The sequence below is a fragment of the Myotis lucifugus genome, unplaced genomic scaffold (assembly GCF_000147115.1).
Source record: "Myotis lucifugus unplaced genomic scaffold, Myoluc2.0 scaffold_114, whole genome shotgun sequence".
NCBI lineage: Eukaryota > Metazoa > Chordata > Mammalia > Chiroptera > Vespertilionidae > Myotis > Myotis lucifugus.
Window position 1 is genome coordinate 1,104,616 of NW_005871162.1, and position 14,282 is coordinate 1,118,897.

Sequence of the window (14,282 nt, forward strand, 5' to 3'; positions counted from 1 at the left end):
GGGAGGGGCTCCGCGCGCCTCCCCGGGGCGGGGAGGGGAGAGGGCGTCCCCAGCGTGGCCCCGGGACGAACCATCCGGAAACCACGCTCCGGGGGGGGTGCAGAAGTTGGACAAAAGTTTTCAAAAGTTTTGAAAAGTTTTCCTTGCTGCTCCCACACGCCAACGCCGGCGAAGACTAGTTTCTAAATAAGGGACATGCTTCCTAGAACAGACGGGGGTTGGAGAGCTAGGACTTTGGAGCAAGTCGGGCTGGTCCTACCCGCCCCCACCCCACCCGCCGGCCCCGATGGAGCGGCCGGCCCCGCCCCCCAGGCCCCGCCCCGCCCCGCGCGACCCGACCGGACTTGCAGGACTGCTGGGCCGGTGCGTGGAGGCCCCGCCTCGGGGCCGGAGGCCGGAGCCGGGGCATGGAAATGGCCCAGGGGAGGCTTTGCTGGAGGGGCGCACACATCGGGGGCCTAGAGCCGCGTCGGGAAGTGTCTCCGTGGGGAGTCCGTGCGCTGGCGGAGGCGCACCGTCCACAGGAAACTTCTGTCCGTTTTAGGGGCGGGATGGCGAGGAGGAGGCTGGGAAAGTTAGTGTGAAGGTAAAGATGCAGTCATCGTTAATGAAAACCAACCCAGAGAGAGAAAATGGGTACGTGGGAAGCGTGGCGAGACCATCTTGGTAAAAAGTAAAGCACAAACAGTCACGTCTAAAGTTCGTCGCGGCACCGAGACCTGTTGCTCCAGTTTGACATCCCAGGAATCTGGTCCTGTAAGGCGAGGAGGTAATTCATGGTTTTGGTGTTCAACCTTTTCCCCCTCCGGGCAGAGAAAGAGCAGTGGCCTTTGACAGGCATTTCCTATTCGATTTGGTTTCCTGTGAGATCTGGTTATTCTCTCCCGCTCAGGTCTGTTTATACATCTTTCAGGTTTTCTTAAATCTTTTTGCCGAACCATTAAACGACTTCCCCTCACCCCTTTTTAGAAATATTTCCCCCTCCATCACTGTTTTCAGTTGAAATTCTTACTAAGTTGGACAAAAGTTCCCATTCTAACATCACACCACTTTTAAAAAATATATATTTTATGATTTTTTACAGAGAGGAAGGGAGAGGGATAGAGAGTTAGAAACATCGATGAGAGAGAAACATCGATCAGCTGCCTCCTGCACACCCCCTATTGGGGATGTGCCCGCAACCAAGGTACATGCCCTTGACCAGAATCGAACCCAGGACCCTTCAGTCCGCAGGCTGACGCTCTATCCACCAAGCCAAACCGGTCAGGGCCACACCACTTTTATAGTATACTGAAAGCCCGATGCACGAAATTCATGCAAGGGGCTCGGCTCTCATAGCCCCGGTTTCGTTAGGAAGATTATCCGGAAGGACGTCCAGAAGGACGTCGGTCTAATTAGCACATTATGCTTTTATTATTATAGATGTGGTTAAAAATATAACATGTTTGGACTGCACCTCAGAGTGGAATTCACAGCGTTGGTAAGAAAGTACCCAGGAGTCTACATACCCATGCGTTCAGATGGGCTGCTTGGGAAAGCCCTGCTTCCAGACTTCCCTCTGTACCTCCTTTGAACCCATTGGGTAGAATGGTAAGTAGCTCCTGTTTTTTCTCTGAAATTTCCATTCCATAAGGAAACATTACAATGCTCAGCACCACTCCTGCGATCTCAGAGAGGCTCAGTAAGCTCTCAACATCGAATTTCTATGAATTAAATGTAATCCTGATGAAATAAATTGGAATTTTTTTCTAAGATGTTTTATGTCTTTTTTAAAAAAAAATATGTTTTTATTAATTTCAGAGAGGAAGGGAGAGGGAGAGAGAAACATCAATGATAAAAGAGAATCATTGATTGCTGCCTCCTGCACGCCCCCTACTGGGGATCGACCCTGGAATCAAACCATGGCCTCCTGGCTCCTTGGTCGAGAAGCTCAACCACTGAGCACACCGGCTGGACAATGTTTTACTTCTTGAAAGTTGTTTAGTTTATGAGAACCATATTCAAAAGTGTTTCGGGTATTTTATACCTGATTAAATTGGCACTTTTACATCCAACCTTAGCAGGAACCCGTTCAAACCCAGTTTCATAGGCAGTTAATTCATGTGTTTCTGCTTGTTTCATGGAAATCTAGAGCTGCTAGAGAAAAAAATGTATAACCTAGATCAGTGGTCAGCAAACTCATTAGTCAACAGAGCCAAATATCAACAGTACAACGATTGAAATTTCTTTTGAGAGCCAAATTTTTTAAACTTAAACTATATAGGTAGGTACATTGTTATTAACTTAATTAGGGTACTCCTAAGGCTTAGGAAGAGCCACACTCAAGGGGCCAAAGAACCGCATGTGGCTCACGAGCCGCAGTTTGCTGACCACGGACCTAGATGATTGAGTGCTTTACTATTTTTTACTTAAACTCAGCTAAGCCGTAATGGCTTAAAAAATCATTTTACTCATATATTCAGCTTGCTTTTATATTCTTTACATTTGTTGTCTGAACCATCACCATTCTGAAATTGCCAAATTCATCATTCAAGCTTGTTACTTCACCTTCTTCATGACTCGGAAAACCACAGGCCATCGGTTATGAATACTCACTTTTCTTCCCTTTTTCTCTGCAGTCTACAAGTTCATTTCCATATTTTGCCTCAGAAGGAAGGAATTCCTTACTCCTGTAAATGCCTTTCCTTCTCCAAATTAACACTTATCTTAGTCTGGTGTCTGTGGTCTATTACTTGCCAGCCTTATTATTCCTCTATTTTGTATATTTTTTCTCTCTCTCCACTCTGGTTCCTTCCCCCTTATCCTCCCTACTTCATTCACATCAACCCCTCCCATCCTTAAAGTTTCCTTATATACCATGCCTGACTCTACCAGTAATCCTTTGCCTCGTTTTAAAAATACTTTTATTAACATATGATTTAAAAACCATATAATTCACCTGTTAAAATTATATAATTCTACAGTTGTTAGTATATTTACAGTTGTTAAACCATCACCAAAATCTAATTTTTGAACATTTCTATCACCCAGAAAAGAAACCTGTTACCTATTTGCAGTTACTCCCCACCCATTCTCACCCCTATGTGTAGGCAACCACTAATCCACTTTCTATCTCCATGGATTTGCCTTTAATAGACATTTCATATAAATGGAATGATACAATATCTGGTCTTTAGTGTCTGGCTTCTTTCACTTAGCCTAATTGATGCAGCTCATTGATGTAGCATGTATTAGTACTTTATTCCTTTCTATTGCCAAATAATATTCCATTGTATGGTTATATCAAACATTTTATTTATTCATTCATAAGCTGATGGACATTTGGATTGTTCCCACTTTTTGGCTATTAAGAATAACTAGAGGCCCGGTGCATGAACTTGTGCATGGGTGGGGTCCCTCGGCCTGGCCGGCGATTGGAGCCCATCAGGGCCATCTTGCCCAGTCCAGATCAGGACCAGGGAGGTTGGCCAGCTGGAGTGGGGGGTGTAGGGACTGTGGAGGTTGGCTAGCCGGCTGGGGGAGAGGGGGGCGGGAGGGACTGCGGGAGGTTGGCTAGCTGCAGGAGGTTGGCTGTGGGAGCACACTGACCACCAGGGAGCAGCTCCTGCATTGAGCATCCGCACCCTGGTGTTCAGTGCACATCATAGCGACTGGTCAACTGGTTGTTCCAGTTGCTTAGGCTTTTATATATAGCCTAGAGGCCTGGTGCATGAAATTCATGCACTTGGGGGAGGGTGTCTCTCAGCCTGGCCTGCACCCTCTCCCAGTCCGGGAGCTGGCAGTCGGACACCCTTAGCACTTCTCCAGAGGCAGGAGAGGCTTCTGCCAGTGCCACTGGGCTCACCAGCTCTGAGCCCAGTTTCTGGCTGAGCAGTGCTGCCCCTGTGGGAGCACACTGACCACCAGGGGGGCAGCTCCTGTGTTGTGGTCAGTGTGAATCATAGCGACCAGTCGTTCCACTGTTTGGTCAATTTCCATATTAGCCTTTTATTATATAGGATGTTGCTGTGAACATCTATGTATAAAATTTTTTGTGGATATGCTTTCATTTCTTTCTAGTATATAGAATGGAATTATTAGTCTTTTTTTTTTTAAATAACATATTGTAGTCCTAGCTGGTTTAACTCAGTGGATAGAGCAATGATGGCGAACCTATGACACGCGAACTCATTTTTTTTATTTTTCTTTGTTAAATGGCATTTAAATATATAAAATAAATATCAAAAATATAAATCTTTGTTTTACTATGGTTGCAAATATCAAAAAATTTCTATATATGACACAGCACCAGAGTTAAGTTAGGGTTTTTAAAATGCTGACACGCCGAGCTCAAAAGGTTCGCCATCACTGGGATAGAGCATCGGCCAGTAAGACTGAAGGGTCCTGGGTGATTCTGATCAAGGGCATATACCTCGATTGGGGGGGTGGGGAGAAGATTCTGGAAGTATAAAGAGAAATTTACAACAACATTGTTAGATTCTCAGATTGAGCTGGTTCTGCTAACACAATGTATGATATATAGGCACATGCATTTATGTTTGCTCATTGAGCATTCCATGTGTGTGACACAAAATCTCCCTGCTTCTAGTTTCTTCTCTCTTTAATCCATCTCCAACACTGCAGCCAGGAAATATCTTAAATCCACAGATCTAACTGTTGCTTTTCCTCTATTTTGAAAACACTCCTTATTCACAGCAGCCACTTCCTATTGATAATGAGAATCAGCTGTGGAATGTTTTTTAAAAATGCAGATTTCCCAACTATACTCAGAGATCCTGATTCCAGGGTTGTAGGGTGGGTTCAGGAACCTGCATTTTCAATTTTGAAACATGTTTGCGATCTGCTCCTTTATAGTTCTTCCAAGTGCTTTTGCATATCTAGTCCATGTGAATCACACATTAACTCCCAAAATAGGGTCAGGAGACTAGTTTCAGCAAACACTGAGCAGAACTGACAAATGTGTTTTACACTCACATGTAAAGAACGGCCTTTGTGTAAAACAGCCAATGTTTTGCACTCCAGATGCCTCTGCCCTTGCCTTAGCAACCAATAATAATACCTGTGCCAGATAGTACAGCTGTGAGACTGGGGAGCCATCTCCAACAGCCTGGATCCCTGAGAAGCTATGTGGATCATAGCTCCTCCCCTTAACTATAACCAGAATTGGACATGTAATATGAGCAAGACATAAAAAAAAATAAGATAAACACTTACTACAGCAAGCCTTTGAGGTTTGGGTGTACAAGTAGCATCATAGCATAAACTTAGCCCACCTGGACTGATACAAGATTTTTTCCAATGCTTAATTTACATTTATTTTTATCATGTATGCCAAATTAATGTACTAAAGATCACCTGATTTATGTTGTCAAGTTAATGCATTTTGTTTTTCAGGCCTCTTGCCATTTCTATATTCTGACAAGATTTCTTAGATTGCAAGACTATTAATTTCTTTTTATCACTTAAACTACCATGTGAATAAGGATTTTCTTGACATTGTAAAACCAAAAGCAAGCAAGCAAGTAAATAACCAATTTATAATAAATAGAATGCTGAGGCACTGATTCTAAAAAGAATCCACCAATTATCTATCACTCCCAGTTTAAAACTTCAGTTTCATTCATAGCCGCCCAATTATTCTTTCAATAAATGTCTTTATAATCAGAAAACATAAATTTGAACTTGTAAAAAACACATGCATGCTCATAAAATGCCATTTTTATGTTTTATAAATTGATTTTCCATAAAACTACATTAGAAAACATTAAAAATAATTGCTTTTAGGAGTTACAAGGAGTAAGTCTCAGTTCTCTCTCACATGATGCCCTTAACATAACAGTAACGCTATTGAACCTGAGAGGGGCTTTGGTGTTTATCTAGTCCAGCCTCTTATTCTTACTGCTTTCTTAGCCAAGGCCCAGAGAAGTTAAGTGAGTCTCTCAAAGGTCACACACTTGAATAAGAACAGAGCCCGAAGAACTCAGGGCTCTCCTACAGGGAGTGCTGCCACATGAAGTACTCCACCTGAGCACTGAACTGTGAGCCTCTCAATTTACATTTGTTGATGTGGCATGATGTCCCATCAAGTATTATCCAGATGCGAATGCAGGTCAAACTATTTATTTTTGAGATTTCACTTTCTTATCTGTAAAATCAGAGCAAATAATGCCCACCTTGTTGCTCTATAGGTAACGTTAATAGGTAACGTTAGGCCCATTGTTCTTTGGCCTTAAATGAACAAATTTAGATTTACTGCCTTCAGATTTCAACCTATACTTCTAGATCAGGATTCAGCAAAGCAGGGCCCAAATCCAGCCTGGCACCTGTTTTTTGTATTTGGTTTTATTGGAATACAGTCACCCCAGTTCATTTATATATTGTTTATGGCAGCTTCTGGGCTACAACTGCAGAAAGGACTAGTGACAGAGACCTGATGACCCAAAAGCCTAAAATACTACCTTGCTGTTTTCAAAAAAAATTCTGCTGATCTATGTTCTAGATTTTTGAGATCATGTGAAACCACTCTTGATTCTTTCATCTGCACTATCATTCAATATCTCTTTCACTGAATTACCCTCAAATTTGTCTGTATTCAAGTGTTTCATGAGATATGGGCAAGGAGAGTCACAAGACATAGCACTCGAGACTGCCTTGATGGTTGACAGTGATTACTACTGAAGAGCTCTACTGAAGAGCTATGAATCCACTCAATGATACCATCACCCAGTTCTCATTTATCAACAATGTCATGTATTTGTTACATGCTTTGAGGTACAGATTCCAAGTGGATTCAAGCCTTTGTTATTTCTATCTCCTTCAATTCCATCTCAACACCATTTTTATCAACTCCATTTTTAAAATTTGAGTTATTCATCTAACTACAGTTTTTTGGCAGAGCTTGTAGAGATTAGTTAGCTGTCCTGGGCACACTACATTTCTCAATTTTTTTTTTCAATTGGGTGCCCAAGTGACTGGTTTCTAGCCAGTGGAAGGCTTGCAAAGGTGATATATGCTACTTTCCAACCTGGCCCACAAGAGCACCCCATTGGTAGCCTTTCATGTTCTTTTTCTTTCCACAGCCAGGAAAAGATGAGCATGGAGACCTGAGAAGCCATTTATTAAAGATGGCAGAGCCACAAGATAGAAGGAACCTGGGTCCCTGAATCCACTCTTGGAGGAGAGAGACTCACCACCCAGGAACAGCAGTTTCAGATTTGAAAACAAGAAATAAACTTATATTGTATTTAAGCTATTATATGTATTTTGATGGTTTTTTGTTATAAAAAGGAGTGTAATTTTCACAAGTACACTGTCAGTCCTATAATATTACTACCAAAGTTTCTGTGATCACACATGAAAATTTACTGATGACTCAGCAAGAGGTTAGTAATTCATGTGAAAAGGATATGTGTGATCTATCCTCACCCATTTTAGCCTACACATTTCCATTGCACAGTTTTTGTTTTGCATTTTCTAATAGCTCATTCTTCTTGAGAAAAATAAAGCAAAATAGGCATTACACTTGTTCTGCCTTTTAACAATCTGTTAAACAATGCAGATCTTACTCAAAAAGAAAGCCTCACACTTCCTTCTTATTTGCCTTTATTCTAGGACTTCCCTTTTCACAGAATGATCCTGCTGCAGTTGCTAGTTTTGTTCGTGTTTGGCCTTTCTGGCACTCTTTACAGTTTTATGCCATCCCTTTACTTGTCCTTGTAATATGTTCTTGCTATTTCAATCTCTCCTAAGAGCTAACTTCAGAGAACATCTTGTCAAGTCACACTAATTTCTCCCCATTTTGCTTTCTTATTAAAACCCTGACTTCAGCCTGGCCTGTATGGTTCAGTGGTTGAGCATCAACCCACGAACCAAGAGGTCACCAATTCGATTCCCAGTCAGGGCACATGCCTGTGTTGCAAGCAGCTGATTGATGATGTTTCTCTCTTGTTGATGTTTCCATCTCCCTTCCACTCTCTAAAAATCAATGAAAACATTAAAAAAACCTATTCATGACTGACTTCATTTGATTTATTTTTGGGGGGGGAATGCTGCTATCTCTCATGTGGACCTTAATTCTAGTGTATGAAATTAAATTAAAATGTCTTGTTTATCATTAGAACATGGCCTGGCATATAGTAGGTATTCAGATACTATATTTGTTGAATGAATGAATGAAATGTCCAACTTTTCTCAAAAGTTGATTCCAAACTATTTTTCTATAACCCAATGATCAAATGTAGTTTGAGTTTACTCCCTCTTTTCATTGTTAAGGCATACCAATTATCTGATACTTTTCTCTCAAACAGCTTTGGCTACACATTTTAGGACCTTTTGAAAATCTCAATGCTCAGACCACACTCAGATCAATGAAATCCTTTCAGAGATAGGATCCACACAGCGTGAGGACACCCCCCAGCCTTTTCATCGTGCAGCCCCAACTGAGAATCACTACAGGGCTCCTGTTGTGTCCTTAATACAATATTTCTTGTTAGTGAAAATAAAGTCCAGAGGCCAATAAATATTATGACACCATCTTGTAAGGGATTGCTAGACAGTAATAACAGACATATATCAATTGTTTACTAGGCCTGGCATTGTACTAAGGGTATTGCATTCATTATTTCCTTTAGATCTCACTTCACACTGTGAGGAAGGTTAATGAGCTCTCCTCTGCAAACAAGGTTACTAGAGTCAGAGAGGTTCAGGAAAGCAACATTGTCAGTCAGGTTAGCCAAGAGTGTCTTGGGTGTTTGCTCATAACTTACTGATACCAATGGCACAGTGGGTTTTTAACCATGGACAATTTTGCCTCCTAGTAGGGTTACTAGCTAAAATAAAGACCTCCCAGTTAAATTTGAATTTCAGACAAACAACAAATAAATGTTTAGTACAAGTCTGTACCGAATGTTGTATGGGATATACATATACCAAAAAGTTACTTGCTGCTATCAGAAAATCAAATTTACCTGGGTGTCCTCTATTTTTACTTGCTAAGTCTGGCAAACCTATCCCCAGGGAATATTTACAGATATTATCATTATCAAACTAAGGGTGTGTGTGCTACTGGCATCTAGTAGATTGAGGCCAAGGCTTCTGCTTAAGATCCTACAATGCTCAGGACAGCTCCGCAACAAAGAATTGTCCAACTTCAAATGTCGACATTGCCCAGGTTGAGAAACCCAGGTCTAGTAGGTGGGGAAACATTAAGCTCTCCTATAACCACATCATGCCTTTGGCTGCTTGTATAGTCTGTCTTCAGAAAGCCTTATTTTTTATGCCACTTACTGATATATCTTTCTGTGCTTTCTCTTTCAGCCCCACATGTTCACTTACAGCTTCACAATCTATGGGGTCCCAATTAAGACACCCTCTTCTCTGAAGCCGTCTTTGCACCAATTTGATTTAGCTGCAATTAGTTCAGAGAAATCTTGGACTGAAAGAAAGGTGTGATGAAAGCCCATATGGCAAATATAAGATAGCTACATGCAAAATAGTTTATTGCTAATAGAATGATGCTTTTTTAGCCAGCAAATCTGTATGTTGTGAATACCATAAGCATGATGGAAGTATTTGATAACTTCTGAAGCTGTATCACTTTGTAGGTGTTTTCTCAAAACTTTAGTAAAAGGTGTATTTAAATGAATTTTAACCTCAGTTAGTCTATAGAACACGCATATTAGTTTGTCATGAATAAATCTAACTACATTTACTTTATAACATGCATATTTTCTAATTTGATTTTGGAACCTGTAAAAAGCATGCTGGTTATTTTTTCAAGTGTTGTGATCAAACACCGGGTGTATTTGGTACAAAAAAGTTATAACTATTTCTTCAAGATTGGAGCTTAAACATTGAATGATGTGCCACATTTGAATTTCAAAAGATTTAATTTGTCTTCCTCAAATGTAACTTTAGTACACTCCCTTTAAGTGTTTCTAAAAATTGTTTGCAAGGTAACAGATGTCAATTTTATGTCCTCAAAAGTTAGAGCTTGTGTTACTTTCCAAAGTAAAGATCACTTGCTATTAAATATATGTACTTCTATTATTTTGAAATAGAGGATTACTGTGCTTCAAAATCATCACATTCACTACTTATCTCTCCCTAAAAGAAGAGATCGTGAAATTCGCATAATATAAAAAGGGCTCTATCCAGAGGTCCACTTGTCCTTAAAGTTTTAATAAGGTTTATCTGCATTAATAAGGGGATAATCATAATGATCATAAAAGTCTAATACACAGTAAATTAAAAAACAATTAAGGTATCCACAAAATTAAAAATCACACATGTCTAACAATGTGGTGTCCTATAGCAGGGAGCCTCTCAGGGGCTTACCCTAAATTAAAGAAGTGCAAGGAACAGCTCCTGAGTGTCAGCAACTCTGATTCAGAGTCAGATGAAAATTCCCTCCACTATCCGATTACTCATTTATTTCTCCTAATACATATGTGTCTAATGGAAAATCTTAAAATGCTCTGGATTATTCCATAAAATCCAAACCAACAGACCCAAATATAGTACCACATAGGAAACACGACTTGTGGTTAAAATGGGAAGGCTTCTGGAAGCAGATTCCTGCTCATCCACTGACTCACTCCGTAAACATGAGGCACCTACTAAACCAGTCAGGCGTCGGTTGTTCACCGGTGAACAGTATAATGTCTGCATCTGGGGAACGCTGGCTTCGTTTATTGGTCTTTGAGAACCACTCTCGGTTTTCTATAGGAAAGAGCCAGAAATATGAAACACATTCTCACAAATACTGCCACTTAATAACCTATCAAAGTGCTTGGGTTTTTTCTTTTTAATAGCTTAGGGAATCTCTTTTGCTCCTCTTTCCAGAAAAAGAAAAAAAGATATGCTTTGTAATGGGTAAATACATTAAGGGTTTATGTGGTGTTGAAAGGAATTCCTTTGTATATGACAAATATACTCCAGCTTAAAGAGTTTCCTATTGATCACATAACATCAAAAGGCCTTAGTCTGCAATTACCAGCATAGACTCTCAACAGAGTAAGATGAGTACAGGACTCTCTGTTAAATACCTGATGTGGATGAGTAGGTAGCTCAGCATTCCATCCGTCAACCATTATAGGGAACTACCAGTGAAGAATGCATGAGAGAAAAATGGGGATAGACCAGAGGCACCATTAACCACTCTTTCTTTTTTAAAAAATAATGAAGGCATTAAATCTAAGATCAATGACCCATAATATTCACAAAATATAACATCTACCATAGAATGCTTTTTTAAAAGGGAGTTGACAGATTCTTTTAAGTCTTCTGGCTTGTTTTTCCCCTAGACCTAACCCCCCCCCCTTTTTTAATCAGAGTGGATACCCTTTCTCACTAAACATTTTAAAATTAAATTTATTAGGATGACATTGGTCAACATGAACATATATGTTTCAGGTGTGGGTTTCTATGTTACAAGATCTGTATATTGCACCATGTGCCCACCACCCAAAGCCAAATCTTCTCCTCTCACCATATATTAGGATCCCCTTTATCCCCCATCCCTGTCTTCTGGCTTTTACCAGGACTATATCTAAAATTGCCCCCATTTTTATCCTATTTTTAAAATCCTTTGCAGAAAGATTCCCTAATATCCTGTTGAATGATTAAGCCTTTTAAAAAAATTTTTACTATAAGAAACTTCTTTCTTTTAGTTATTTAAAAAATTTGTACTTAAAAAACTTCTAGCTCATTTCCTTTGGTATTTAAAAAAGTTATAAAAATTCAAACATACTTAAAAGTAGATGGAAGAATAGCATGGCTGTCATACAGATTCAACAATTTTCAAGATTTTGCCACATTTGTTATTTTCTTTGCCAAAACTTTTTAAAGCAAATCAAAGACATTATTTTACCCCAATATGCTTCAGTATACACGTCTAAATTTTAGAAGATTGGGACATTCATCATTAACCGTTGGGTGCCATTACCACACCTAATGAAATCAGTACTCATTGCTTTGTAGAATTCAAAACCTAGTCCATGCCCAATCTCCCCAATAGGTAAAAATGTCTCTTTGCACTTGGCTTGTTGAATTATGATAAAACAAGGACTACATATTACAATTGGTTAAGTCTCTGGGCATCTAGACCAGTGTTTCTCCAACTCTAATGTGCAAATGAATCATTTGGGGATTTTAATATTCAATAGGGTCTGGAGCAAGACCTGAGATATTACCTGTCTAACAGTCTCCCAGGTGGTGCCAATATTGCTGGATGCAAAGGAGACCACACTTGGAGCAGTAAGGTCTCAGCAAAGGCCCCACTGGTTTTTGTTTATTTGTTTGTTTATTTTAGCATACCATGGCTTAATGCAGAAACAATCAGTGATCCTGGGCTATGTCCCATGGACTGGATTTCCATGTTTGTTTCTGTGTGATATTATTTTCCTTGTTCTTCCATTACCCTTACCTTCTCTAAATAATGTTAACTCAAAATACTTGAATAGATTTAACCTTACCTTTTGGTAGGAATATCTTAAGAAGTGTTCTGTGATTCAAATAACTATTCATTCGGCATGACTATCATTTGTGTTATGGTGCCTGTCATGTTAAAGAGCTGGCTCTTTAGCATTAGATTTCTACGATTTATCTTCTCCAGCAATTACTACTTATAAGACCTTGGACAAGTTAATTTCCACCAAGCCTCAGTTTTGTCATCTGTAAGATGGGCATAATAATAGTATCTATCTAACAGAGTAACTGAAGAATGGCACGTGGCAAGTTTCCAATAAATACAAGCTATTATTGTTATTGATTTTGTAATCTTTTCCCTCTAAATTAAATATTTTAGTTTCTGGGACTTTTCTTCTAAGTTCTTAAACTAACTTTTCACTTCTTTGTTCATTTTGAGGGAGCATGTCATTCATTCATGTAAATCCTATATAAATTATCTAGCCTTTTCATGTGTTATCATTAATAAAAGACATGTTTTGATATAAAGACTGGGGTTTCATCAGAGAGTAAATCTTCAGGAGATTACTGAAGTTGAGCTGATGCAGCACTTAATATTTCCTTATCTTTTAAAAATAGGCTTCTGAAGTTTGGAGAAAATCCCCAAATTAAACTTGATACTTTGAGAAATCTTAGTGTCTAGGGAAGGAAGTCTCAGGCAATCCAAAACAGCACAGTGCATTCTGAATTTATTTTATGATTGACTATATGAGCATAGCACATGATTTATATGAACAAGAAGTCTGCAATTGTAAGTTGAAGCCATGACTTGTAAATTATTCCTTTCCTTATAATAAGTTCTGTCAGCACAGAGTAACTTAGAGTCATTTTTCATAACAAGCAAGTGCTGGCCCAGATGATCAGAGCCAAAAATACATTAGGCAACCAGCCCAACATTGTTCTACACTTTGCTCTTCTTTTCCTTGTAAGCTTGAATTTCTCAGATGTCTTTCCTATCTATAATAATAAAAGTGTAATAGGCTAATTAGACCGGACAGCCAAACAACCTTCCGGACGTCCTTCCGGATGAAGCCATGGCAGCGGGGGCCAAGGCAGAGGCAGTTAGGGGCGATCAGGCAGGTAGGCAGAGAAGTTAAGGGCGATCAGGCAGACAAGTGGTTAGGGGTGATCAGGCAGGCAGGCGAGTGGTTAGGGGCGATCAGGCAGGCAGGTGAGCGGTTAGGAGCCAGCAGTCCCGGATTGGGAGATGGATGTCAGACTGCCAGTTTAGGCCCGATCCTGGATGGACATCCCCCAAGGGGTCCCAGATTGTGAGGGTGCAGGCCGGGCTGAGGGACCCGCCTGCCCCATGCACGAATTTTATGCACCGGGCCTTTAGTGAGAATATAAATATACTAGAGGCCAGATGCACAAAATTTGTGCACAGGGCTCGGCCCTCGCACCCCCTGCTGCCTCGCGGCCCCACCCACTGGTTGTTCTGGGAGGTCATCCAGAAAGTCATTCCACCATCCGGTCTAATTAGCATATTAGCTCTTTATTATATAGGATTTGTTTCAGAGATGTAGTCTGTTTAAAGAGATGGAGATTAAGATAAGAAGGTAGAATTGGCAGAGTGCTAGGACCAAAACAAAATAAATGAAGGGAATAGTTTGAAAGGCAATTACTTCTGAAGAGTTACTTCCAAGACAGCCATATGGTAACAGAAGAGTAGTGATATTACCATAATTTTACTATTATGCACTGTTTTGGAATCATAGGGTATTTACATGTCAAGCAAGTAAAGAATAACTGGCAACCATATGGTAGACTACAAAATTATAGCTAACAAAAAAAGGCAGCAAACATTTAAATGAACA

General features: G+C 40.1%; 1 protein-coding gene and 1 long non-coding RNA gene across 4 annotated transcripts in view; one reads left to right on the forward strand and one right to left on the reverse strand.

The window, feature by feature from the left end:
- Positions 1–14,282, reverse strand: part of OXR1 (oxidation resistance 1) — a 265,270-nt gene that overhangs the window by 65,332 nt on the left and 185,656 nt on the right. The gene's annotated exons all lie outside the window — the stretch shown is intronic.
- LOC106697907 lies at positions 333–7,253 on the forward strand. Its single transcript, XR_001349173.2, has 3 exons — positions 333–769; positions 1,423–1,590; positions 7,080–7,253. It is a non-coding gene; the product is annotated as an uncharacterized LOC106697907 (long non-coding RNA).